We start from the raw sequence: 27,343 nt of genomic DNA, 5'->3' as shown, positions 1-27,343 counted from the left end.
GCTAGTTCCAGGACAGCCAGGGCTGTACAGAGAAACCCCGTCTCAAAAAAGGAGGAAAAGGTAAGGGGGATGAGTGGACTGGGTGTAGAACTGTGATCTTGCACTTGCCTGGACCTGGATTTGATCCCCAGAATGGCAAAGTAAGGAAATTCGAGCTTTATGTGGTAGTCTTACTAAGTCATATGACAAGCTCAGTGAGCCGGTTTTGTTATTTTCCTCAGCTTCCATCTGGGGAAACTAAGGCAGCCAGGTGTTAAGGCTTTATCTAAACTCAGCTTGCAGTTTTAAACTCCAAGCAAATGTGTTGCAGGTTTCTATAAAAAAGTAACGGTATTTAGGACGCATGCATGCCAGGCCCTGCCTTCTCAGCTTTAATATTGTTTTCTCTTTCAGGATGCACTTGTGAGGGCTTGCTGTGGTACAGCCGTGGGTGCTGGGGATTGAACTCAGGCTGTCAGGGTTGGGAGCAAACACTTTACTTGCTGAGCCATCTTACTGGCCCTGAAGCTTTCCTTTTTGTATTTTGTGTATTTTTGTTGTTGTTTTATTTTGTTTTGCAAGACAGGATTTCTCTGTGTAGCTTTGGTTGTCCTGGACTCACTTTATAGACCAGGCTGGCCTTGAACTCACAAAGATCTGCCTGCCTCTGCCTCCCAGAGTGCTAGGGTTACAGGTGTGCACCACTGAGCCCAGCTGTATTTGTATTTTTATTACACCTTCCTTCCTTCCTTTCTTGTGTGTGTACATTCATATGTGGGTTTGCATGTGCCCTGGCACGTAAATGGAAATCAGAGGACAACTTCCGGAGCCATGTCTCTCCTTCCATCCTGTGGATCTGAGTAATGAACTCGGGCCTCCAGGCTTTGCAGCAGACACTAAGCCATCTCTCTGGTCTAACACACACACACACACACACAGACACACACACGGTTTACATATATATGTATTTTAATTTGATGCAGTTGAGACTGGCTTTGAACTCCTGTTCCCCCTATTTCCACCTCCCAAGTGCTGGGGTTATAGTTCTGTGCCTCCACACCCAAATCTTGAATAATGAAAGGTAATTTTGTTTTGTTGATAATGCTATGATTTTGATAAGATTGTTGAATACATTATTGAGTTAATGATTTATCAGTAACTAAAACACATGAATTTGCAAAGAATTCAGCTTCTAGTCCAGGTCTGTTCCCACTACCAGTCCTGTTCCTCAAGGGGCAGGTTCTTCCAGCCTCCTTCCGTTCTGCTTTTGGAATCAAGTTGAATATTCGTAGTAGATTTGGTTGATCTGTCAGCGTTAATATTGAATCAGTTGGCTGTATCATGGCTGTTGCTTGTCTCCCGGGTGATTAAAGGCTTGTCCCCAGTATGAACCCATGATAGGCTGTAAAACTTGCCCAGTGGAAGTCCTTAGGTTACTGGGGGCCCCTGTTCTTAAAGGGGATCAGAGGAAGTCCTCCCCAGACCCTGAGTTAAATCTCCTGTGGGAAGGTTGTTCTGAGAGCCCGGGGCTGACCTCTGCACTGCTCTTCAGTGTCCCGCCTGCCACGTGATGTGCATGCTCCATCCCCTTCCAGGCCTTCAGCACGCTGCCACTTGCACCATGGACCTGCAAGCACATCTGTGCACTGCGTACATCCCTTCAGCTTGTGAAGGTAGCCAGTCATAAGCCGTAAGTCACAAACGAGGACGGGTCAGCTCACAGCGGAAAGAAAGGAAGTCTGGGGCCCTTGTTGATTAGGGAGGGGGTAGAAAGATAGAAAAGGGGATGAGGGGGTCGAAGGGGACACCAAAGGACAGAGGCCGACTTTGCCACGACCAAGGGGTATGACGGAGCTTTCTTCCTTCCGAAAACATCCGATGCTTGTTTGGCATGATGAGACGATTTACGAAGGTGGTGGGAGAGATATTCACACTGCCCTGGACACTTTGGTTTATGTTATTTAATCTTGTGATGTGGGAATTGTTACTGCCTGTGACAGAGAGAGATTGAACAAATGAAGAGAGGATTTGAACCCCAGCTGTCTGCTGGCCTATTCCTGCTGCCGTGCTTGCTTTCAGAGGCAAGGTCTGACAGAATTGTTCAGAGGTTGGGGCAGGGAAGTGGCTCAGTGGTTATGGGTACCTAGGTTCTGCACCCACATGGGGTTGTTCTGACTGGTCTTTAACTCCAGTCACACACACACACACACACACACACACACACACACACACAGTCACAGAGTCACAGAGTTTATCCAGCATGGGGGCATATGCCTGTGATCCAGCACTTCCTGAAGCAGAGAGATCTTGAGTTTGGGGCCAGGTTGGGCTCCATATGTATCTATGCTTACAAAAGATGGCAAAGGGAAAGGAGGTTGAGGCAACACTCCTCAGTTGAGGAGATCTGGGCTCTCCTCAGCTCAGGTCAGTAGAGAGGGAGAATTTTGGCAGATCACAGCTGGCTTTGAAGGGCTTTGTTGCTGTTTCTCAGGATTCACAGCAGTCCATTCTACCCTTTGTGCTGTTGCTGGTGTGGGAAGGGGGACCTTTGGCGTTGGTAGTAGCAATGGGAGCATGCCTGAGGATGAGGCAGGCTGCCGAGAGAGAGCTGCTTGGAACCTGAGATTCAAGCACACAGCCCCTGTCTCCCGGGGGCTGCAAGGCTCCTGGGTCCCTTCTCAGCCTCTTCCTGGGATCCGTTTACATGTGCCTCATGTGGCTGGCCTGGCACTGACCACACGTGGCTTTCTGCTCAGCACTCACCATGCTTTCAGTCTTTCTCCGACTGCATTTTGGTTCCGGGTCCTTCTGTTGCCCTCTGCTTCTGTGGCCTCTTGTGCTTCATTCCAGCCCGATCCTCTACTTCTCTCAGCCCCCCCCCATCCCCAATGCGTCCTTCTTCAGTGTCTACAGTGTCTACACTATCTCTCTAGATCTGTGGTTTTCAAACATTAAAAAAAAATTTAAATAACATTTGTGTGTGCGTGTATGTGTGTATGCCTGGGGGCCATGACATGCTGGTGTGGAGGTCAGAGGACAGCTTGTTGAGGTTGGCTCTCTTCTTTCATTATGTGGGTCCCAGAGATTGAATTCAGGTCTTTGGGCTTAGTGGCAAGAGGTGTTAACTGCTAGACTATCTTGTCGGCCCTCTCAGACATTTCGTTTCACACACTTAGCCCCTTCCTCACTGACGGGGAAATTTATCCCTACTCTAGGCTTTGTCAGTCGACTGACTCTCCTAGGTTAAAAGAGAAGCCACCTTTGTAGCTCCGGGTCCCTCTCTTTCTTCCTGCCTCCCTGAGTTCCATCACCTTTGCTCTGTAACTGTGGACACCACCCGGTTCCTCCCTCATTTTTGTAGTTTTCTTTCCTTCTTTATTATGTGTATGTAAAGGCATTCCGGGTGTTCGAATGAGAATGGCCGCTGTAGGCTCATAGACTTGAATACTTGGCCTCTAGCTGGTGGAACTGTTTGGGAAGGACTAGAAGGTGTGGCCTTGTTGGAGGAGGTGTGCCCCTGGAGGTGGGTGTGGTGGTTTCTAAAGACTTGTGATTCCCAGTGTTCTTCCTCTCTGCCTGGTGGTTGTGGACCAAGATGGGAGCTCTCCATTCTCCCTTTGCTCTGTCATCGTGGACTATCACCCTCTGACACCATAAGCCAAACTAAGAGCTTTTTTTTCTTCTTTTAAAGATTTATTTTTGAGCTGAGCCCCGTGGTACATGCCTGTAATCCCAGCAATCAGGGAGGCAGAGGCAGGTGGATCTCTTGTGAATTCGAGGCAAGCCTGGTCTATAAATTGAGTCCAGGATAGCCAAAGCTACACAAACAAACAATTTATTTTTGTTTTTTATGTGCATGAGTGTTTTGTCTGCATTATATATATATATATATATATATATATATATATTATATATGTATGTATGCATGCATATAACCTGTCTACCACATGTGTGCTTGGTGTCTTTGGAGGCCAGAGGAAGGGATGAATCCTCTGAAACTGGAGTTACCGCCAGTTGTGAGCCACTGTGTGGGTGCTGGTAATTGAACCTGGGTCTCCTGGATGAGCAACCAATGCTCCTCACCACTGAGCCTTCTCTCAAGCCCCTGAGTATTTTCTTTTATAAGTTGCCTTGGTCAGCAGAACAGTAACTAAGACATGGCATATGTGCCAGCATTGTGTGTGCTTATTTGTGTGTGCATGTGTGCCCCGGCAGGCAAGTGTTACGGGCGGAGGACAACTTGTGGGAATTCTCTCCTTCCTTCCACCTGTGCATCTCAGAGATTGAATTCTGGTCATCAGGCATGCTGGGTATGAAGTTTCTTACCAAGCTCCTTTATCTGCTGAGTCATCTTTGCCATCCCCCAGTTCCTTTCTGTGAGCACTAACTTACATGGTTAATGCACAGGGCAGAACACAGGGCTTCGTATGTAGGGAACTCATACTCCATGAAGTCACAGGGTGGCATACCAGGAGTTCTCTGTGGCGCTACGATTCAGTTGTGACTCTTACTGGCAGAGCAGGGAGTAGAATGCTTTGAAGGAGGTGGGGAGGCAGCTGCTCCTGCTGTGTGAGGAGGCTGGGGCTCTGCTCAGGTTGGAAGGCTGCAGTGTGGGTCTCAGAAGGAGTAACTAGCTTGCACCTTTTATGTTTGCCTAGCAGTGATGAGGTGTTGGGAAGCTCCTTCTGGCCTCTCTCATGGGGAATCAGGGTCATGATTTGAATCCTGGTGCTGGCCATTGTTGACTTTTTTTATGGTCAGTTCATTTCTCTGATGTTTGAGCGATGGTGGAAAACTGTGAAAACCTATGACCTCTGTTTTGAGATCTTGGCAGATTTGAGCCCGCAAACAGATGGATGCCCTTGGATTAGCATTTCGCCTCCTTCTAGAACTTTCCATGTGTTTTACGCTAGACTTCTTGATCCAGGCCAGGCCTTGGATGTCTAAGAGTTAGTGATCTGACTAAGGTGACGGCCGTGATGGATGCTTCACACTTGCCTGTGAACCTCAGGACATATTAATTGAAAACCTTCTAAACCTTGTTATCTGACACAGAGGATACCTGAAGGAAAATTATTTTTAAAAGACCAAGTGACTAGTGATGGGAGCTGGCTTAGTGTCGGGCACTTAGCCTCCATAGTTTCTCACTGCATCTTTACAGCAGATCCATGAAGAGCGCAGTTGGCCTGATTTTATAGGTAAGGAAACTGAGGCACAGAGATATTAAACGATTTCCCTTGTCCACGGGCGGAATGTGAAGGTTCAGCCGGAGTTTGGCAGTGAACAGCCTCACCCCCCATTTACTATATCCCTGGCTGAGTGTAGGAGCACCCTGCTCACTCACCAGGCCATCACCTGGTTCGCCAGGCAAACCTTCCTTCTTGCTGGTCCGTTTATCACACTGGAGCAGTATTCTGTGGGTGGTTTGAATTTGTTTAAGGAGGTCATTTGTAATTCCTGCTCGCTTTTGGTTTCTCAGGCCACCGAATCTTTTCTCAGCACTAGCTGTTGGTATCCGTGGCCAGTGTAAAAGTTGGTGATCGCATATGTGTTGCAGTCCTATTTTCTTTTGTGATACTTTTTCATCTTGTGATTTTAAGGCAGTATCTCTGTCTGGAGCTCAGGATGTTGTAGAACTCACCTTGTTATCAGCGAAGCTGCTCTTGAATTTGAGAAAACCTTCCTTTGGTGGTTTCTAAAGAGCTGGAATTACAGGCGTGAGCCGCCTCTCCCAGCCCCACCTCTCCCTTTCCAAGGATATGGTCTAAGCAGGGATGCTAAGTGTCCTCCTGTATGCTGGCTTGCTCTTGAGGTGTGCCTTCTCTGATCTCAGAGCAGAAGGTCCCCTCTGCAGCCTCCTCATGCTGCCTGTGACACCAGCCTTCTTCCAGTCACTGGTCTTTGAGTCACCTGACTTCCTTTTTCCATCCTGTCCTCTCTCCAAGTTCTTCCAGTTACTTAGCGGCCTTTATTTCCTTTTGTAAAAGCTTTTACTAATTCGTTGAGAACCTCATACAGTGTACTTTGATCCTATTCACCCCCACCTCCCCTGAGATGCTCCCTTTCCTCCCTGTCCCTAGTAGTCTTCATTTCTTTTTCTTTCTTTTTAAATTTGATTTATTTTTCCATACATGCCTGTGTGAACTGAAGCTGTGTGTGGAGGCTGTGGCAGCTGTCATAAGAAACAAAACCGGATGCAGCGTCCCACACCTGTGACCCCGGCAGTTGATCAGGAATTTAAGGTCACCCTTGCCTATGTGGTGAGTTTGCAGCCAGCCTGGGTCCAAACTCAAAATCCCAGAAAACCCGTTGAGAGATTGTTCTATAGGAGGGTTTGTACAGGTGTCTGCAGGATGTGAAAGGACTTAAGCCTTGAATTTGGGTATGGGGGTGGTGTCGGACCTGGCGCCTCTGCCTTGTAGCAGGGTAAAACTCCAGTAACTTAGGATTTCTCCTGTCCTGAAATGCCCATTACAGCCATTGTGACATGCCCCTAGCTGTATCCCACCAGTACATGCCCACAGGAGCTGCGTCTTCACATTCGCCCAGAATGTTGCTGCTTTAGGATATTTATGTTATTTTTAGAAAATATTTATTTTTTATTTCTGCATGTGTGCCTGCGCACCAGAGGAGGGCACCAGATCTCACTGTAGATGGTTATGAGCCACAGTGTGGTTGCTGGGAATTGAACTCAGGACCTTTGAAGAACAGCTAGTGCTCTTAACCTCCGAGCCATCTCTCCAGCCTCCAAGATATTTATTTTATTGTTAATATGTGTGCTCATGTGCTTGCATATGTGTGTGTCTGTATAAGTGTGCACATACGCCATAGGTTGAAACACTTTTGTGAGATCTGTTTTCCCCTTTCACCGTTATGTGTGTTCTGGATTGAACACAGGCCACTGGGCTTGCATGGAAAAATGTCTTTACTCTTCAAGCTATCTGGCCAACTGCCTTGTACCTCCTTAAGAACCCCAGGCTGGACCTGTTTTTCCCACTTGTTCTTTTTCAGCATCAAGACACAGTTTCAAGAGAGAGACCCTCTCTCTCCAGGGACTGTCTGTTATGTAGCACTGGCTGTTTTTGAACTGGATGTGTAGACCAGGCTGGCCTTCAACTTAGAGAGATCCACCTGCCTCTGTCTCCTGAGTGCTGGGGATTAAAGGCGGGGCTACCTGGCTCCTGCCTTCTCTTGGAACAGTCCTCTCTCTCCATTTTCCTCCTTCCTGTTGGTGCTGCATCTTTTGGTACCGTGAGCTTTGCTTCACGGGTGACCTGTTTTTATCTTAGCATCTTTGGGACTTAGGCCAGGCATTGTCACTTATTGGGAGCAAATCTCAGTGATTACGCAGTAGGTTGACTGGTTATCCTTCCCAATTCATAGCTAATGACCCTGAACAGTTGTGACATGGGTTACTGCCTCTCTGAGGATGAGGGTGTCCAATTTAGATGTTGGCTTTTCCAGCTTCTTATATGGACAGAATTTGACCTGCCTCTTATCCTGAGGCATGTGAATATTTGCTAATAATCCACAGTTTAGGCTGATATTTCCTATTCCTGGCTGTCTCTGAAGCCTCCTTGCTCTCCATCCTTCCACTCTTCCTTTCCTCTATCCCCTCCCCTTATCTCAAACTTTTCCTCCTCTTCCTCTTTGATAGAGTTTCTCTGTGTAGCCCAGGCTGTACAACCATGTGCTAGGGTTCTTGGTGTATATCACTGTGCCTCTCTTTAAGCATTTATATCTGAAGATCAAGTTTAGGGAGCCTGTGGGTTGTAGGATTCCCATGTGGTGAGGATGAGGGATTTTCTGAGTCCATCTGGCCATGGATCTAGCTTCTTCACTTACCAAACCGACGCTCACATCTGTAGTTTAAAAATTAAGGTAATAATGGTGTGTAACTTGTGTGCTGCCTGGGAATCCAACAAGCTAGTGCATGTTATAGGCTTCAAATAATAAATTATGTTTGATTGCTTGTAAAATTATATTATTTGCTTATTTATTGTGCTCAGTATTGAACCTCGGGCCTTGACATTCCAAGCAAGTGTTTGCCACTGAGCCACACCCCTAGCCCAACCTTTACTTTTTTCCCACCATCCATTTTTGAGAAAGGGTCTTGACGTGTAGACCAGACTGGCCCTCAACTTGAACTGGTCTTCTGCCTTTGCCTCCTAAATGCTCAGATTTCAGACATGAGCCACTATGTCTGCTTCATGTTTTCTTTTTCTTTCCTTTTTCCCTCCCACCAACCCACTTTTTTTCTTTCCTTTTCTTTTTAAATAGAAAAGGTTAACTAGAAAAAAAATATATATATATATATAATGTGCTGTGTGTGGGTATTTTGTCTGCATGTAGGCCTTCATGTATGCCTGCGGACCACATGCATGCAGTGCCCACCAAGGCCAGAAAACGGCATTGGATCCCCTGGGACTGGTGTTACAGCTGCTGAGTCACCATGTGGATGATGGAAACCGAACCAGGATCCTCCAAAGGAGCAGCCAGTGCTCCTGAGCTCCCTCTTCACTACCATCCCTCTTTTGTTTTGAGACGGGCTCTCTAAGTAGTCCTGGCTGCCTTTGAACTTGCTGTGTAGACCAAGCTGTCCCGGAACTCCCGGAGATCCGCCTGTCTTTTCATCCCAGGCGCTGGGATTAAAGGCCTGGATTGTAATGCAGCTGGCCACCAGCCTGCCTTCCTGCCGGCCTTTCTTTTTCTGATACAGGGTCTTCTCCAGCCCAGAATGGCCTGAAATCATTACATAGCTGACCGCGGCATTTCTAATCTTCCTGCTTCTACCTCCAGAGTGGTGGATTAATGGGTATGGACCACCATGCCCCATTTGTGTGGTGCTTGGGATCTAACTCAGGGCTTTTCACATTTTCCTAGCTAATAGACACATCTTTAGCCACCCCCTTTTCTCTTTTTAAAAGATGTCATGTTAATGTATGTTAGCCATGTATGATGCTTACAAGGGCTTATTATGTAGTGTATTTGATCATATTCTTTCCCACGACTGTCTCTTGACCCCTCCTGCTGATCTTCTCTTTCCAAACTCTTCCCTCTTGTACTTTGATGGGTTATGTACAGAAGCATAGGTGAGGGTCATTTCCAGGACTGTGAGCACCTTACCAATGGCGTAGAACATTGAGAAAAATGTCTCTCCTTCCTCCATTGTCTTAGCTAGTGGTCTATTGCTGTGGAGAGACACCGTGACCAAAGGAGCGCTTATAGAAGAAAGCATTTAATTGTGGGCTTGCCTACAGTTTCAGTGTGTTCTTTATGGACATGAGCCTAAAGCGGTGCTGGGGATATGCTTTCTCTCATCACGTGATGAAGGGTTAACCATGAATGTGGGAGGCAAGCTGGCATGGGAGGCTGTCAGGCTGCCATACTGTTCCTATGTCCACTTTTCTATCCCAGGTGGTGGGGCTTTTCAGAAACTTGATGCAAGCAGAAATGGAATTTTCTGGACCGCATTCAGTCATGTTCAATGTAGCCGGAATTTATTGACTACTGACTCTTTGCCAGGCACCCTGCTAAGTGAATTCTGGGTTTTAAAGCATAAGTGATTTGGACAAGGCCCCCGGCCTCTGGGAACTTTTGAGATGACAGATAATAAACACAGAAATAAATTAATGGTTAAAACAATACCAACTGCAATAAAGGTAAGGTTTAATAAAATGAGGCATTGCCTCTCTGAGGTGGTGGATAGACCTGTCTGAGGAATGGGAAAGAGCCTTTGTGGTGAATGTGGTCTGGGAAGGGGGGTGGGGGGTGTTGTCAAAGGCATAGGAAGCACAGAAGGCTTTTGGTAGGAGGAAGGTTGAGGACTGAGATGGGTGGAAATGGCATGGGGCATGTGCACAAGTTAAGAGGTAGGCATAGTTTCGGGGCTTCCAGGGGTGTGGCTTTCAGGGCTCCCACAGATAAGACCTACCTCTGGAAGGGAGCTTGGGCAGGGTTTTCATGGTAGATAGACTGGAGAGGCATGAGGTGCTTGGGCAACAGTTGCAGTGTGGGGCATTGGGTCTTTGTGATTTATATACCTCCTGCCTTAGATCCCTCCCAGAGTCTAGTGTTTGGGGATGTTGTGTGTGTGGTAAGAGAGGCCGTGCAGAACCGGGAGGGAAGAGCAAACACATGGGGCTTGTGTGAGAGCTCCGTGCCTCTTTTACAGCAGGACAGGTAAGGCTTGCTTGCACAGCCTGCCTGAAGACCAACCTAGATGCTCTATGAACAAAGTCATTTTCCCCATACATTATGTCTGGGAGCATATTAGGGTAAGCTGTAGCTTATGAGCATGGTGGAATGTCATTCATAGCTGGCTTCTCTCTAGGAGACTCAGAGGGAAACATTCCTGTAAATTTAGGACAGAATCGGCCTTTCTGTGTGTGGTGGGAGCCATAAAGAATAGAGTGATAAATAAAACTCCTTACTTAAACAAACAGTAAACCCACAAAAAGACAAATCCCTGCAAGCCAGGAAAATGTATTTGTAGTTCATACTCTTGATTAAGGGTCAGTTAATAGAAAAAAAAAAAAACCCTACAAATCAGCTAAGAAAAGAACAAGCACTCTGAGGAAGATAGCTGAGAGCCACACTTGTGAAGCAGGCCTGTTGTGTGGGCACTGGAGAGGTTGAGCCAGGAGGATCAAGAGTTCAAGGTCATCCTGAATACCTCAACAAAAATGGCGAAAGGATCCAAACAATCCATGCAAAGAAATTAGTGGTTCCTAAGTATAGCAGAAGGAGGTTGGCAGTGGACATATTTAAAAAAAAAAAATATTCCCCCTCGAAACCAAAACAAACACCTTCCCCCCCCCCCAACTTTTACGTAAGTAGATCTGGCAGGCTGACTCAGCAGGTGAATGTTTGCCACCAAGCCTGATGACCTGAGTTCAGTCTTCCGGGAGCCACGTGATGGAAGGAGAGAACTGACTCCCATGAGTTGTCTTCTGACCTCCACACGAAAGCCACGGATAAACATGATTAAAGCAAGTCAGTCATGCAGACTTGCTTTGCTTCCCTGGAAAAAATGTGGGAACTTACCATGGGAGGAAATATTCGGAAGACAACTCAGCTGTCAACTGTCTGCAGCGGGGACATATCTGTCGTGGTTAATAGCTCACCTGACCCCATGAACCCACAATTTCTGCTTGTAGATCTTCATTTCTCAGATGTACCTGTGAGGGTAGTCCCTGGGCGCTGTTGGTAAGAGTGCGTGTCTCGTGAAATGGGCAGAGTACATCTTCGTGGCAGAGTAGTAATGCAGTTGCAAAGCAGGGCAACTTTCTCTGGCTGTGGGTAGCTGGTGCAGGCTACACTGTTAAGTGTTAGGAACGAGGCCCAGGAAGACCATTTGCAGGAAAGGTCTTAAATAAACGTGTATCTGCTTGCACATGCACAGAGCGCCTCAAGAAGGACCCAAGAAGAAGAGTGTTAAAAACTAGAGGGCTGGGGTAGGGGGAGTTTTCATTTTGTACTCATATTTCGTCACATTTCCAAGTGGGTTAAATCAAAAATATTTTTATTATTAAAGAAAACGAGGTGTATAGGAGGGAGCTGGAGAGATGTTAAGAGGGTGTGGCTCTCCCCTCTTACGATGTTAGATGAAGACCACGAGCACTTGCCGTTCTTGTGGGGGCCTGGGGTTCTGTTCCAAACACTCACATGGTGGCTGGTGGCTGACCGTAACTCCAGTTTCGGGGGATCTGATGCTTTCTGAGCTCTGCAAGAGTGAGACACGCACATTGTGCACACACATACGTGCAGGCAAAACACTTGTCCATTAAGTAAACAAGTCTGCTGAATCTGCTTTTAAAAGCGTGTGTATGCGTATGTGCACAAGCTTGCTCAGGCCTGTGTGTGCAGGTGCCTGTAGAGGAGAGCAGCATCACATCCTCCTTGAACCCGGGGTCAAAGGCAGTTGTGAGTTGCCCTGCGTGGGTTCTGGGAACTGGACTCCGGTCCTCTGCAAGAGCAGTGTGGGCTTCTGTCTGCTGAGCCATCTCACCATCCCCTAAATGTGGTAAATTAGGAGCTGTAAAAAGACAGCAAAGAGTAGCTGGGACGGCGGTGGATGTGGTGCTTTCCCAGGGCTGCACTGTCTTCCAGTGTCCAGTGTCTCTCCTGCGCCACAGCTTTCACTGCTGAGGGGGACCAAGGCTCAACCTTCGGGCAGCTCTTGGGTAGTCTGGGGACACAGGACTAATGGACAACATAATCAGAGGATACAGGTGGGTCATGTGATCACCTATCCGGGGCGGGGGGGGCAGGTCATGTGATCACCTATCTAGGGACTGGCCCAGCTGGAAAGTATCAGTTCCACACCCATCAGTGGACCACTGTATTCAAAAATTAACTTCTATTTTCCTTTGTTAAAGCAGACTGGCCTAAGTCTGGGCGTGGAGCATGACTTTAATTCCAGGACTTAGGGAGACAGAGGCAGGTGGATTGCTGTGAGTTTGAGGCCAGCCTGGTCTGTGTGGTATGTAATTTGTAGTATGTACTTTACGTAATATTATTTTATATAATATGTAATTGGTAATGTAATAAGGGCAGCCGTGAGTTTCTGGTTCTCCTGCCTCTTTTCTAAGTGCTGTGGTGACTGGCATGACCACCATATCTGTCTTCATACATTGCCTCTCTGGTCTCTGGAGGTAGGTAAGAGGGACATTGTTTTACTGTTGTGGTTACTTATAAGTTGCCCATGCTCTTATAAATAACCTATCATTTATGCTCCTGTAGGGTAACTACAGGTTAGAAAAAAAAAAAAATCTCAGGCAGGTTTTCATTCCTGAACCATATGAATCCATTTACTTAGTTGGAAAAAGCCTGTCTTTATAGGATGTGCCTATGTTAAGAAACTTAATTTGTTTCCTTTTCTTTTTTTCTTTTTTTGAGATGAGGTCTCACCATGTAGCTCTGGCTGGCTTGGAACTTGCTCTGCAGACCCAGGCTGGCCTAGAACTCAGAGATCTACCTATCTCTGCTATCCAAGTGCTGAGATCAAAGGCGTACATCACCATGCCTGGCCAAAAAACCCTGATTTTTTAAAAAAGTACAAATTATTACTGTACTTTGTGTGAGTGTGAAGGTGCTGTGTACATGGGCCAGGATGAGGAAGAGCCAGAGCATAAAAACAGTCATAGCAAAGCAAAACCAAAATCCAGCAGTGTAAATTAAAATCCTGGAACTCAGTGCCTGGCCTCCTTGAGGCTTGTAATCCTCCACCTCTGCCATCCACAGCACCCAAAGTCTGTCTCTTAGGCCATCTCCATCCCATATCTGTAGCTGTCCTAGGTGGATGTCCTATGGTCTTGGCATTTCCATAGCAGCTAGAGATCCATCTTTATCAGTAGCCCCTCAGGCCCTCACTGAAAGACTCTGGCCCTGCCTTGAGTCAAGCCTCAGCTGCTCTCTCTGAGCCCTTCAAAGCCAGAAATACACATGACTGTTAACGTTGTCAAGTTCAGCTCAAGGTGTAGTCTTGGACCAGCTGTATGAGCCTTTGTGGGCTGACCTCAGGAAGTAATTCTCTCTTGTTCCGATGAAGCATAGAAGGTTTCCCTTCAGTGATGCTGAGCTCTTGTTAACGGTAGCTGATTCTTCTGTCAGCCCTAGCCTGATCAGCATCAGTTCTAGGTCACAGTCCATCAGGTGGGTCTCAGCAGCAGGAGCTCAAGGAGCAAGTCACATTTCATGTGTGCAGAGGTCTGAGGATAACTTTCCAAAGTAGTAGGTCCCAGGGATCGAACTCAGGTTAGCAGGCTTTGGCAGAAGTTGCCTGTATCTGCTGAGCCATCTTGCTGGTCCTATTCTGGGCTATCCAGATGTGTCCTTGAAAGCCGGCAAGCTTTCCTGACTGCACAGAGGGAGAAATGACCTCAGGCCTTGTGGCACCTGTGGACACTTAGATTTTTCAGCTTGGAGAGCCCCATGTCCAACGGTGACTTAGTGCGAAAAGGAATCTCTGCTGTTTAAGTCGCTAAGTTGGGTGAGACTGGTCTACGGCAACATTATGGGGATACTGGTGTTTCTCATTCTTCGTCTCCCCTTGAGGGCTAAGGAGAACACTGCTCAGCATATGGTACCTACTTGGTTTCTCTTTTCATTTTTAAAGATGTACTTATTTTTATTTTGTGTGTGTGTGTGCCACAGTGTGTGACTGGTGCTGAAAAAGGTATCAGATCCCCTGGAACTGAGATACAGACAGTTGTGAGCTGCCATCCTCGTTCTGGGAGTTGAACCTGGGTCTCCTGGAAGAGCAGCCAGTGCTCTTAACCACTGAGCTAACTCTCCAGCCTCGTGTTCTTACTTTGACACGGGGTCTTATGTGGCCCAGGCTGGCCTTAACTTTGAAGCAAAGGATGTCCTTGAACTCCACCTCTTCTTGCCTCTATATCCCAAGTTCTGGGATGGCAAGGATGGGCCACTGTGCCCATCTCTGACTATTAATTTTTGAAATGGGTCTCACAGTGGACACCAAGCTGGCCTTGAGTTCATATACTCACAGAGACCTGCTTGCCTCTGCTGGGGTTAAAGTCTTGTGCCACCTGCCTGGCCCTGACTGCTTTTTTTTTTTAAATGGGGAGGAACAGTTAACATGAGATTAATCCTCTTAAGCCTTTTAGCCCAGGAACCACATTGTGAACAATGAAGTGTACTTGATGTCAGCAGGATCTCTGACCTGATGTCTTTCGCCCAGGGCTGTTGCTCACCTTTACCAGAAACACTTTCTGTGTCAAGCATTTGCGCCTTCTCACTTTGCATAGCTGTTTAGCCAGTGGAGGAGGCCTCCGAGGAGCTGCCTTGGAGTGGGAAGAACATTCAGAGGAATAGGACAATTGCCAGCCATTAAGAGTTAAGCCATTAGGCATCAGCCAAATGAAAGCAGTGTGTCTAAGGTTGTTTTTGCCTCGTCATTCCTGGAACAAGCCCCACCCCCTGCTTGCCCCCGCCTTCTTCCTCTTCTCAGGCTCAGGCGGGTACACTGTGAAAGAACAAAATACCCCGGGATGTCCAGTCTGTCCTCAGACTGAAGGGCAAGCCCAGAGCCCCTAAGAACTCCTGAGAGGTAGACATTCAACTTTCTCTTTGCTTTGTTAGACAGAGGGGCTTGTTTCCTCGGATGCGTTTTCAGAGCCCATCCTGGGAGCGGCTTGGTGCCTTGGCTCGCTGGGTGTTTTTGGTGTGTGATTGAGCGACTGTGTGGTGATTCTGGGGGGCTTGTTTAAGATACACTGGTCTGAAAACCTTGCATATGGCAAAGCCATTTCCTCGTCGTAGTGGCCTGTTGTGAGGGAGCGCTGAGTTTAATAATGGTTTTTAAAAACGATTGATTTTATTTTAATTTATTTGTGTGGGTATGTGCACATGAGGGCAGGCACTCTGGGAGGATCCCTTGGAATTGCAGGCAGTTGTGAGACACTGGAGTGGGTGCTGGGAAATGAACTCAGGTCCTTTGGAGGAGCATCAAGTGCTCTTAACCACTGGGCCATCTCTCTCTTCCTTCCTCCCTCACTTTCCATTCATCCTTCCCCTCCCTCTCTCTTTTCCCCTCCCCCTCCATCCTTCCCTCCCTTTCCCTTTCTTCCTCCTTTCCTTTTTTGTTTGTTTGTTTGTTTGTTTTTTCAACACAGGGTTTTTCTGTGTAACAGCCCTGGACTTGCTCTGTAGAACCAGGCTGGCCTGGAATCCACAGAGATCCACCTGCCTCTGCCTCCCTGAGTGCTGGGATTGAAGGTATGCGCCACCATGCCCGGCTTTCTTTCTTTCCTTCCTTTTTTTCTTTTTTTTTTAGATTTGTTTTTATTCTGTTTGTGTGTGTGAGTGCATGTCTTGTGTGGTGGTGCCTGTGGAGGCCAGAGGACGGCTTCTTCTCCTTTGTAGCTGGAGTTACAGGTTGTTGTAAGCCACTGGGCACCTGTACTGGGAACCCAACCAGGATCCTGGAAGAGAAACCAGTTTTTTTTTTTTTTCCCTTCTGAAGCTTCCCCTAGTTGCATCTGCTTTCACTTTCATAGCCTGTTGTCACAGGCAAAGCCCATGGACTCCGTTTGCCTAAAAGATAGGAGGTGGGGGTGAGTGGGGAGAGGGGGGCTGAGGGGATGGTGGGGTGGGGGCTGGAGGGTGGCTCTCAGATTAAAACAGCCAAATATTAAGAAGCCATATTCGATGAAAAGAGTGAACAGCCCCGATTGGGAGAGCACTTCAAGCAGAAGCGCTAACTGGATTGTGGAGGAGTGAATCATCGGTGTGTAAATGCAGAACGGGCTAGTGTGCACTGAGGAGTCTAGTCTGTAGCCAGGCATGGTGCCTCAGACTTGTAGCCCCGGCACTCGGCAGCAGGAGGATCATTACAAGGTTGTGGTTAGCCTAGTCTGCGTGTCGAGTTCCAGGTGGAGCTCCCTAGGGTGACTGTGTAGGTGTGCATTTGGTGGTTCCTGAGGAGGCCAGAGGCCACACTCTAGGAGCTGGAGTTACAGGGGGTTGTCGGGAGCCAACCGCTGTGGGTGCTGTGAATAGATGCAGCTTCTGTGGAAGCAGTGTATGCTCTTAACCACTGAGCCTTCTCTCCAGCCCCCCTTTAATACAACTTAAAAAAAGAATTTATTTATTTGTTTGTTTATTTATGATGTATGTAGTGTTCTGCCTACATGAATGCCAGAAAAGGGCGTCAGATCTCGTTACAGATGGTTATGAACCACCATATGTGGATGATGGGAATTGAACTCAGGACCTAGCAGCCAGTGCTTTTAACCTCTGAGCCATTTCTCCAGCAGTTCTATAACTTTTTAAAAGCACAAAATACTTGATAATATTTTAATTCCAAGATAGCTAGTAGGCATAACAAATCAAATGAGTTTGTGAAGAAGGATGTTTTTTCTCTTGGGTGTTTTAGAATTGAAGCTGTCCAATTTGAGATTTTGCTATTTACATCCGGTTATTCTGTTTGGCATTGTACCTGGAGTAAACAAATGGAGCCCTGTTTCCGTGAGCAGGTGATACCTGTGGGACCCCTGGCTGGGTTAAGTGAATATACCTACAGTCACATGTCCAGGGTTACCCAGAATTGCAGTGATTGCTGGGAAGCATGATTCACTGGTGCAGTGACCTCATCTTTTAAACAATAGCTGTGGATTAAGTGATCAGAGGAAAAGCAGGCCCCAGCTCCTCAGCCCTTTACTGCCTGTGGTTCCGTATTTTTTTTTTTAAACCTAATAACAGACATTAGCAGTGGTAATTGCACGTGCTTCTTAATAGGAAGACTTTTTAGCCTGAGGTGTTCTTGAGTCCATTTGTCTGCTGCCCAGGGACTGTGGAAGCAGGTTCCGCTGTCAGCTCCTGTTTTCTGTGTGAGGCTCCTGGGCAGGTAGAAGTGAAGCAGGTGGCCCAGGGTCGCTGAGCAGGAGTCCCGGGGGTGGTGGCTGAGTAGACCTCAGACTTGCCTGTCCACAGTCAGCAGCGCTGTGAGGGTTTATACTTTGAGATTTGCTTTGGGGTGCCAGCGTATGGTGAATACTGGGTCCCTCGGCTCTGGGGTGACTTCTGAGCAGTGTCTTTCACTACTACCATTTTGTCAGTGTAATGTGACTGGGAGTTCGTTGTGTGACACTAAGGAAGCGAGCAGAGATCCCTGAATACACAAGGATGGAGAGAAGCTGTGTTCTTTGGACTTTATAGGTTAGTGGGAGGCAGGTTGTAATTTAGTGTTTACCAGATAAGGCTAAAAATATTGTGATCAGATCTCCCACGAGAGGCTATACAACGGAAATATATCTCGGAATTTAAAAAAATTGCATCTTGAAGATTGGGCGTGGTGACGCGCCCCTTTCATCCCAGCAGTTGAGAGGCGGAGGCAGATTAGGGTGAGTTTGAGGCCAGCCTGGTCCACATAGCAAGTTCCAATACAGCCAGGAGTATGCAGAGAGAACCTTTCCAACAACAGCAAGATTGCATTTTATTTCTTTTTGTTTGGAGGGGCAGTGCACACACCACAGCATACATGTGGCGGTGAGAACACACGAGTAGGAGTTCTCTCCTGGAGATTGGACTCCAGGTTCAGTCTCCCTACCATCGGAGCCTCCTTGTTGGGAAGGCTCCACTGGGTTAGTGGGCAGAACCAGCAGCCTGAGGGTGAATAGTGCAAAACTGTTACAGAGGGTTAGACGTCTATGGATGAGCTGGTGACCTTGAACGAGCCACTCCGAGCAGTTGAGAGAGGTGAGAGAGAGAGTGCTCACGGGCACGCTCAGCACAGTGCTGACCGATGTCTGTTACTTATTTTTATTTTACGTGTATGAGTGTCTTGCCTGCGAGTAAGCCTGTGCCCTGTGTGCATGCAGCGCCCACAGGTGTCAGGAGAGGGCGTTGGATCCCCCTGACTGGACTTCACAGAGTAATTGTGAGCTGCCACGTGAGTGCTTGGCTCAAACGCGGGTCTCCTGGAACAGGGGCAAGTGTTTTAACCACTGAGCCATCTCGCCAGCCACTACGTAATGACATTTTTAACTTACAGAAGTAACGTTGGCGTTTGAAAGTTTTGATACTCTAGGAGGGTATAATTCCCTGGTTCTGTTGACGCTGGCACACATCCTGCTGTATGCATACATTTGCATCTTTGCATATGTAAGCATCTGAGTGTATATATCACGTTATGAGTCCTCTTCTCACAACTGAGTCTTTCCTTTCCCTCCCCGGATCATGTAACCCGTGACAGCAACCGAGCAGTGAAGGAGACGTCTATTCTTGGCTAAGAATAGGAGGTGTGGGCTAGAGGCCCCCGCATCAGTCTGTCCACCTTTGAGGGCAACGAGGGGGATGAATTGGCTAACAAAGGGGGGGGGGCATCCTATCTTTTCCGGGGGTGGAGTACAGATTTTCTGGACCTTTCTCATCTTTCCTTCCTTCCTTCCTTCCTTCCTTCCTTCTTTCCTTCCTTCTCTGCAGTTGCTGTCATGGCAGTTGTCAGCTGCTGTAGCACTCTGTGTCATTTATCAAGTACAGAGTTAGAAAGACAGGAGAGAGCCGGGCTGTGGTGGCACATCCCTCTAATCCCAGCACCCAGGAGGCAGCGGCAGGTGGATCTCTGTGAGTTCATAGCTAGCTTGGTTTACACAGAGTGAGTTTCAGGACAGCCAGGGTTGCATGCATGGAGAAGCTAAACCAAACCAAACCAAACCAAACCAAACCAAAAAGCAAAAAGAAAGAAAAGAAGTGAGAGGTTGCCTGGTGGTCACTTTGGCAGCCATCTTAGATCCAAGGAATATTGGCCAGTCTACCTGAAGGACTTCTGGCCCCTAGGGAGCCTGTCCCTGAAGATAAATAAGACCAGAGCGGGGTAGGGTGGGGCGGGGGTGGGGCCATCATCCTCCAGGAATGCCTCTGCCGGGACACAGGGCTCAGCGCTCTGTGCTAAAGCGGATGACACAGTGCCCCTCAGACAGGCCACCTCAGAAGGCAGCGTCAGCAGTCTAGAGCTCAAGTGTTTTTAACCACTAAGCCATCTCACCAGCCACTATGTAACCTGGACCAGAATCACCATGTCTAAGAGAGAAGGCTTCAGAAGCCAGCCAGGGCCCAGAGCTGCCCCGAGGGATGTTCACTGCAGCCCTGTTTTTCGATTGAGTTTTGTTTTTGTTTTTGTTTTTTTAGAGGCAGTTGAGTTTTAACCAATGCCTTGTGCACCCTAGGCAGGTGCTCTGCCATTGAGCCACACCCCCATTCATCCCTGTTTATAACCTACAAAGCAGCCGGGTGCGGTGACGCACGCCTGCAACCCAGCGCTCAGGGAGGCAGAAGCAGGCGGATCTCTGAGAGCTCGGGAGTCTGCAGGAAGCCAGGGCTCTTGTTACAGAGAGAACAAAACAAATAGCCTACGAGGCTGAGAGATACCTGAAATGCCCACTAGTAAGGACAAGAGTGTGTAAAGCACAGACATTTGTGGTAAACCCTGTAGTTTGAAAGAAGAAGCAACTGTAAAGGTGGAGCCAGGGAGACATCCATGAGGCGGGGAACGGGAAGAGCAGCCCACCCGCCGACACGAAGTGTCGTTCTCTGACGTAGGTGCGCACGAGTAGCCATTCTGGGTTCTGCCTAGCTGCACCTCACTGAGCACAGTGCTCAGCTGAACTCCTGCTCTGCTCCTGAGACAGGTTTCTCTAGGTAGCATTGGCTGTCCTCTACCTCTGCTGTGGTTAAAGAAGTGTGCCACCACTGACTGGCTGCTCCTTCCTTCCTTCCTTCCTTCCTTCCTTCCTTCCTTCCTTCCTTCCTTTCTTTCTTTCGATTTATTTATTTATTATTTACACAGCATTCTGCCTGCACATGTGCCTTGTGCACAGGAAGAGAACACCAGATATCACTAGGTGGTTGTGAGCCACTCTGTGGTTGGTGGGAATTGAGCTTAGGACCTTTGGAAGAACAGCCAGTGTTCTTAACCTGTTCTTAGCCATCTCTCCAGCCCCCTGTTTTTTTGTTTTGTTTGAGAGAGGGTTTCTCTGTGTTGCCTTGGCTGTCCTGGACTTCATTTGTAGACTGGGCTGGCCTCGAACTCACAGAGATCCACCTGCTTCTGCTTCCCAGAGTGCGGGGACTACAGGCATGCGCCACCACACCCGGCTAGTTTGAGAGGACAGCTCTGGCTGTCCTGGAACTTGCTCTGTATACTAGGCTGGCCTCAAACTCAGAGCTCTGCCTGCCTCTGCCTCTGCCTCTGCCTCCCGAGTGCTGGGATTAAATGAGTGCACCACCATCACTCAGCTTATATAATTTTTTGTTTTTCAATTGTGCATATGTGTGTAGTATCTGTGTGTAGGTTTGTGCATGTGATGCAGGCCTGATTAGATTCCTTTAAGAGTTACTGGAGCTGCCTGAGAGTGGGTGCTGGGAATTGAACTTTTGGATCCTCCGGAAGAGCAATACTCTTAACAACTGATCCATCTCTTTTGCCTGGTTACTTTTTTTTATTTTTCATTTTGAGACAGGATGTTGAGACGAAGCTTAGGCTGGCTTTGAGTCTTGACAGTCTGTCTTCCTCTTGTTTCCTGGTGGCTAAAATTAAAGGCTTGGACCACCAGTCTTGGCTAAAGGAAAGCCCTTTTAATTAATTTTAATTTAATTGAGTCCTTTAGCTTTATAAAATAGTTTAATACAAAAACTAATAATAAAACATTTAATGCATGTTTTCCCTTTCCCATCTTGCTGTGGTCTCTGAAAAACTGAGTTATTTGGCCAGAGAGATTTCCAGTTAAAGGTACCTGTAGCCACGCGGGTACCAGAGGTCAATGCCTACAGGATACAAGAAGAGATCCTACTCCTGCAGGCTGTCCTTTGACCTCCACACATGCACTGTGGCACTTGCCTATCCGCACATACTCACTTGCTCGAACACACAATAACTACACACAGTTTAATTAAAAATCCCGAGAGTTACGATCCTGAGTGCCATTTGGGGTAGCTTGTTCTAAATCGGGTGTGGTGGTCCAAACCTGTACTCCTAGCACTTGAGACTCTGAGGTAGAAGGATCACTAAGGCTCTCCTGGGGAGAGTTTCAAGCCAGCTTAAGTTATAGATTTCCTGTTTCCTGTCGCAAAATAGGAAAGTTTTTTTTTTTTTCTGTCTCTCTTTCTGTTTGTCTTTTGGTACCTTGAAAAGTGTCAGATACAGTTGCTTCAGAAGATGAGTTTAATCTGGCTGAGAGTTGAAGCTGCGTAGGCCTCCCTGCCTTGGCATCCCAGTGCAGCACAGCCCAGCTCTCACATTTCGTGGTGGCTCTCCCACGCCTGTAGGTCACAACATGCTCAAGATGCCCAGGGTCATTTAGAGGACCTCACAGGCTTGCAATCTGCCTTTTTCCCAAAATACTGTAAAAGGTTAATGGCTGGTTCTCTCTCTCATCCCTCTCTTTCTCTCTTTCTCCCCTCCCTTCCTCTCTTTTTGTTTTTTTTGAGACAGGGTTGCCCCGTGTAGCCTTGGCTATCCTGGAACTCACTCTGTAGACCAGGCTGGCCTTGAACTCACAGAGATCTGCCTACCTCTGTCTCCCTGAGTGCTGGGATCAAAGGTGTCTGCCATCCTGACTAGCTTGGTTCTCTCTTTTGACCCATATTTCCTCCTAACATTTGTCAAATGCAGGTTTATATTCAACTTGGGCATAGCTTGCTAGTAGCGAGGCATCCGGAGGACACATTTAGGTCACATTTGAAACAAAATCAGTGTGTGTGTGTGTGTGTGTGTGTGTGTGTGTGAATAAATAAAATCAGGGGCTCCTGAGATGGAGATATGGGTGGGCTAAGGTGCCTGCTTCAAGCCTGGACCTCCTGCGTTAAATCTCCAGGGAAGAACCCACTTCTGAAAGCTGTCCTCCGTGTGTGTACCGGGGTGCCCGCACGTGTCCACACACAAGTGTACGGTACTTTAAAGGGTAATTGCATCGTTAAAAACGCAGTTAGTCTTTTAAAACTGAAACTATTTAAAGTGTGTGCCATGGGGTGAGGGGCACAGACGGTGGAGGGCGTTGTAGACTTAGGAAATGGTCGGATTTGGTCAGCTGTCCGTGCAGGGGACAGGTGGCTGGTGGCCCAGAAGGCAGGAGGGGCTGTGGCAGGCGCCGAGGGGACTCCTGGTGCCGGATGGCGCATGGGATCAGGGAAGGAAGGGATTACAGAGTTTCTAGGAATCTTGCTTCAATCCTGAAACCCCTTACAAAGTTGTGGTCTTAGGTCTTGTAAGAGGTTCCTGTTTTTACTTTTGGTGTGGAAGCTGTTTGCAGTGTTTCACAACCGTTCCTACCAGCTCAGGGGACATTGCACACGAGACAGGTGTGTGTAAGACTGTAAGCCATTCAGAAGGTAAAGTGAATTTACCTGATTCATCCAGTGTCTGTGTCTTGACTGACAACTTAGTGCCTTGACTGTTCTGAGCAGCCAACTGTAGGCTGGAAGTGAGGGCCTTGAGCATTCTGGAAACTGGTAATGATATCTAGGCCGTTGCCCAAAACACTGAAGAAAAGAAAAGAAAAGGCCACCCTGAGTCGAAATTCCTTATACCCTCATGTAAAGTCTACACTTTGACCCCTGGCCATGGGCGTACCTCAGGAGAACATCTCTCTGACCAATAAAGGGACACCGCATCCATGCTGTAACAGGCTTTCCTGGAAATGCTTTGCCATGGGAATTCACTCCCTTTTTATTTTTTTCCTAATAGGTTTAAAATTTTAGAAGATACCTGGTAAAACAGGATCAGATGAATGGGGAGGAGGTCCCCCCCATCAGTGGACTTGGAAAGGGGCACGGTGGAGATGAGGGAGGGAGGGAGGGACTGGGAGGGAATGAGGGATCGGGACACGGCTGGGATACAGAGTTAATAAAATGTAACTGATGAAAAAAAATAATAAAAAAAAGAAAAAAAAAGAAAAAAAAATTTAACACACTGGGGATTAACCTCTAGATCTTTTGCTTGCCAGGCAAGCACTCTGACACTGAACTACATTCCTAGACTTTTGGAGTTGAGTTTAATACATGACAGAAGGTGACATTCTTTTGCCTTGCCCAAAGTACTACAGGACAGAAACCTGAAGCAGAGGCCATGGAGGGGTGCTGCTTCCTGGCTTGCTCCTGTGGCCTGCACAACCTGCTTTCTTGTAGAGCCCAGGACCATTTGCTCAAAGACAGTGCCATCCCTTCTGCCTCAATCATTAATCAAGAAACTCCTCGACAGCCTTGCCCAGGGGCCAGTCTGCTAGAGGCATTTTCTCACTCATGCCTTCATCTCAGATGACTCTGGCTTGTGTCAAGTTGAGAAAAGCAGCCCGTGTACCTGTCAACAATCCTTTGAGCACAAGTATAGGCTTACTTTGGGGCTCTATGTCCCGCTTGTTTGATCCATGTACCTACTCCATTTGTCCGTGTGCCTGTACCACTGTTAACAGGGCTGTGGCTCTGTAGTTAGTCTGGGAATCAGGAAGTAGGAGCCTCCCACCTAGATCATTTTCAGGGTTGTTTTGACTGTACTAGATCTGGTCTCTTGTCAGCAAGTAAAAAGATTTTTTATTTTATTTTTTATTTTTTTTTAATATGGGATAATCTAGGCTGGCCTGAAACTCAGGATATAGCTGAGACTGTCCTCAAACTTACAGTCGTCATCCTGCCTCAGACACTTAGATGCTGGGATTATAAATGTAGTGCTAGGATTATGGGTGTCAGCCACCACACTCAGCTCAGAAAGTCATTTGAAGAAAGAAGTCACTTGGGATTAGTGAGAGTGTCCATCAGCAGACAGGCAGCCTTTCGTCTGTGCTCTGAGCCATGAACATAGGATGGCTTCTACTCATTTAAATTTCCTTTAACTTTCTTTTTGTGGGGCAAGGAAGCGCTGTTGCAACAGTGTCTCATGTAGCTGAGGCTGACTTTGAACTCCTGACCCTCCCATCATCCGAGTGCTGATTTTCTTTTACGTTTTAAGGGTTGTGTCTGTTAGTTCTGAAAGTATGTTTTTTTTTTCTTTCTATTTTTAGTTTATTTTTTATTTCATTTTATTTTGAGTCTCACGCCGTCAATGCTTGCCTGGGGCTTACTATGAAGCTCCTGATCTCCCTCTACTTCCAAGTGCTAAGCTTGCATGTGCGGTGAGACCCTTGGTGTGGAAGGGCGCTAGAGAACTCCACACACCTCACTTTCAGTCAGTTACCCCTCTTTTTATTTACTTGCTTACTTTTGAGATTGGGTCTCACTCGGTAGCCCAGGCCAGCTTGAGGCAGGCATCGTCCTCCTGCCTCAGCCTCCTGAAGAGTGGGGTTACAGGCATGCGCTATCACTGCTGCTCTTACGGGCTGTTCTAAAACAGAAACAAACAAGTGTAGCTCAAACAAATCATAACAGAGGGAGCCCTGCTAGCACTGGGAAGGGGGATGTGGTACTTTCGATCTGGGAGGTGGGTGGGGTTCTGTTTCTGAGTGAGGATGTCACCATTCTTGGAGCATCCTCATTGCCTGCACGCCTGCTCTGGTGACCGCCCTGGCTTTTCTGTGCTCTTCCTAGCCAGCCAGTCAGCCAGCCAGCCAGCCTGCCTGCCTTCCTGCCTTCCTCTCCCTCTCAGAGGCCCAACCCTCAGCCTGTATATCTGCGCCCAGTTCCAACTAGAACATTGTCAAAATAATTGTGAAGTAAATTTTTTTTTGTTGTTGTTGTTCCCTAGCTTAAAACCCTAAATTTGGCCATGTTTAGCACCATAAATTTAACCTCTAGCACATGTTGTAGAGATTTGAACGTTAGTACTTTTGTTCATTTTTTTCATACAAATAACCTTTCAAAGTTGTGGCGGTTTGAATAAAAGTGGTCCCCATAGGTTCACATATGTGAATATTTGGTTCCAAGTCAGTGAGCTGTTTAGGAAAGATTGGGATATGTGACCTTGTTGGAGGAGGTGTGTCACTGGGGATGAGCTTTGAGGTTTCAGAAACCGCTATCAAGCCTCTTGCTCTCTGCCTCCATCTTGCCGACAAGATGTAAGCTGTAAGCTACTGCGCCATGCCTGCCTGCCACCATGCTTCCTGCCTTGATGACTGAGGACTAACTGAAACTGTAAGCAAGCCCAGTTAGTGCTTTTGAGACAGGGCTTTTCTGTGTAGCCCTGGCTGTCCTCAACTCACTCCGTAGATCAGGCTGGCCTCAAACTCGGAGATCCTCCCGAGCCTGCCAAGTGCTGGAATTAAAGGCGTGGGCCACCACTACAACCACCATACCCTGCTTTCTTTGTAAGTGGCCTTGGTCATGGTGTCTGTTCGCAGCAATAGAGCAGTGGCTCAGACTAAACTGTAGATCGCCAGTTTAGCATGGGAAAGTCCCTGTGTCGGACTTGGAACCACACACTGGTAAACTCCTGACTCAGTACTGCTTTCAGACAGCTTCAGTACCTTTCCTCTGCATCCTTTTCACAGTTGACCTGAGCCCTTTAGATGGGCTGTCCTTACCTCTGCAGTTTTCTTTAATCACCTCCCAGCTTTTGTTCCCTAAGTGCTTCCAAGTGGTGCTCCAGGGTTTCCTGGTTCAAACGCAGGGAGGGAGCTATCATTATCCACTGGGTGGTACCAGAGGCCGCCCAGGCTGTGGGCTGCCTTCTCTGGAGTCCAACACTCATCCTTGATGCTGCAACAAAAGTAGCATTAAGGTAAAGCAGCTCCAGACAGGTCCCTCCCCCTCAGAGCCCCCACCTGTGTGGGAGAGTGCTTGTGTGGGCACAGTGTAATGCCAAGTTCACGGGACTGTCAGAGACCACCAGGAGAGGACTCAATGCAATAGCAAGAGAGCTTTATTAAGAGAGTGATTGAACTTGGGACCCAAGTCTCACTGATGCAGCAGTAGAGAAGTGGGACCTCAAGCTCTGAATTAACAGGGTTTTTAAAGGGAAAGTCTGTGAGTAGGGGGTTTCCATGGCAACGAGCAGGGGGGCCACAAGCCTTGGCGTTACAGAATTGGGTGAAGTGTAGCAGGGTGGGGTGACCTTTTCTGAGGCACATAATCACAATGGCTAAGGCATATAATCACAATGGCTATTCTTCTAAACTATATCTGAAACACTGGGGAGAATTCTCCCACCAGATTCCCATCCAATTCCCATTGATTATTGCCAGGGAGTTTGTCTCTATTTTCTATGAAGCATTTATTCTGTTATATTTCCTGGAGGCTGTTGCTAGGAGAGTTAACTTTGTTTTCTGGCAGGTGCACATTCTGTGATATTTCCTGGCACCTGAATTCAGCTGCCAGTCAAGATGGCTCTTTATTTCAAAATGGAGTAATACTCAGGCTAACTATACCCAGGCTAACTTGAACTCTTCAGCAGAGGAGGAGTCCAGTGCAGAGGGCGGAGACAGCAGGGAGAAAACTGCTCCTCAGGAAACTATGAAATATCTAGTGTTCTTGAGCACATGAGTGTAAGAAGTCAGCAGTAATTTAAAACTTTAAATTAGAAAAAGCAGGGGAGCACAGAAAAGAGAAGCTGACTTAGTTCTTTGTATTTGTGTGTTTACAATTGACAAGCTCGTTTGTTTGTTTTTGTGAGTTAGGGTTTCTCTGTGTAGCCTTGGCTGCCCTGGAACTCACTCTGTAGAACAGGCTGGCCTCAAACTCACAGAGATAGCCTCCGAAGTGCTGGGATTAAAGGCACATGCCATGCTTCCCAGCTCCAGTCTTAGACGGTTTTGGAGGGCAGGTGGTAGTGATGGTAGCCCAGGTTGACCTTGAGAGATCCTCTTACCGCTCCTGAGTGTAACATTTTAAAAGTAACAATATAGCTGTGGAGATGTGCTTGAGTTGGTAGCCCTCTGCCCAGAAGTGATAACTTGGTCACATAAGATCCAGTTTTAAG

The 27,343-nt window shown here is 47.5% G+C and overlaps 1 protein-coding gene across 3 annotated transcripts in view; it reads left to right on the top strand.

The window, feature by feature from the left end:
• Snx10 (sorting nexin 10) overlaps positions 1 to 27,343 on the top strand; it is a 61,621-nt gene that overhangs the window by 2,276 nt on the left and 32,002 nt on the right. Inside the window, exon 1 of one of the 3 annotated variants that reach the window (XM_060379998.1) lies at positions 1,606 to 1,669. The exons of 1 other annotated variant lie outside the window; for it this stretch is intronic. The gene's annotated coding sequence lies outside the window, so the exon portion shown is untranslated. Of the gene's footprint in view, positions 1 to 1,605; positions 1,670 to 14,964; positions 15,053 to 27,343 lie in introns of those variants that run through there. One more of the 3 variants, XM_021632774.2, reaches the window with a different exon arrangement.

This window comes from Meriones unguiculatus, chromosome 3 (assembly GCF_030254825.1).
Source record: "Meriones unguiculatus strain TT.TT164.6M chromosome 3, Bangor_MerUng_6.1, whole genome shotgun sequence".
In the NCBI taxonomy this organism is placed as follows: Eukaryota; Metazoa; Chordata; class Mammalia; order Rodentia; family Muridae; genus Meriones; species Meriones unguiculatus.
Note: the sequence above shows the minus strand (reverse complement) of the source record. Positions and strands in the feature narration are given on the sequence as shown.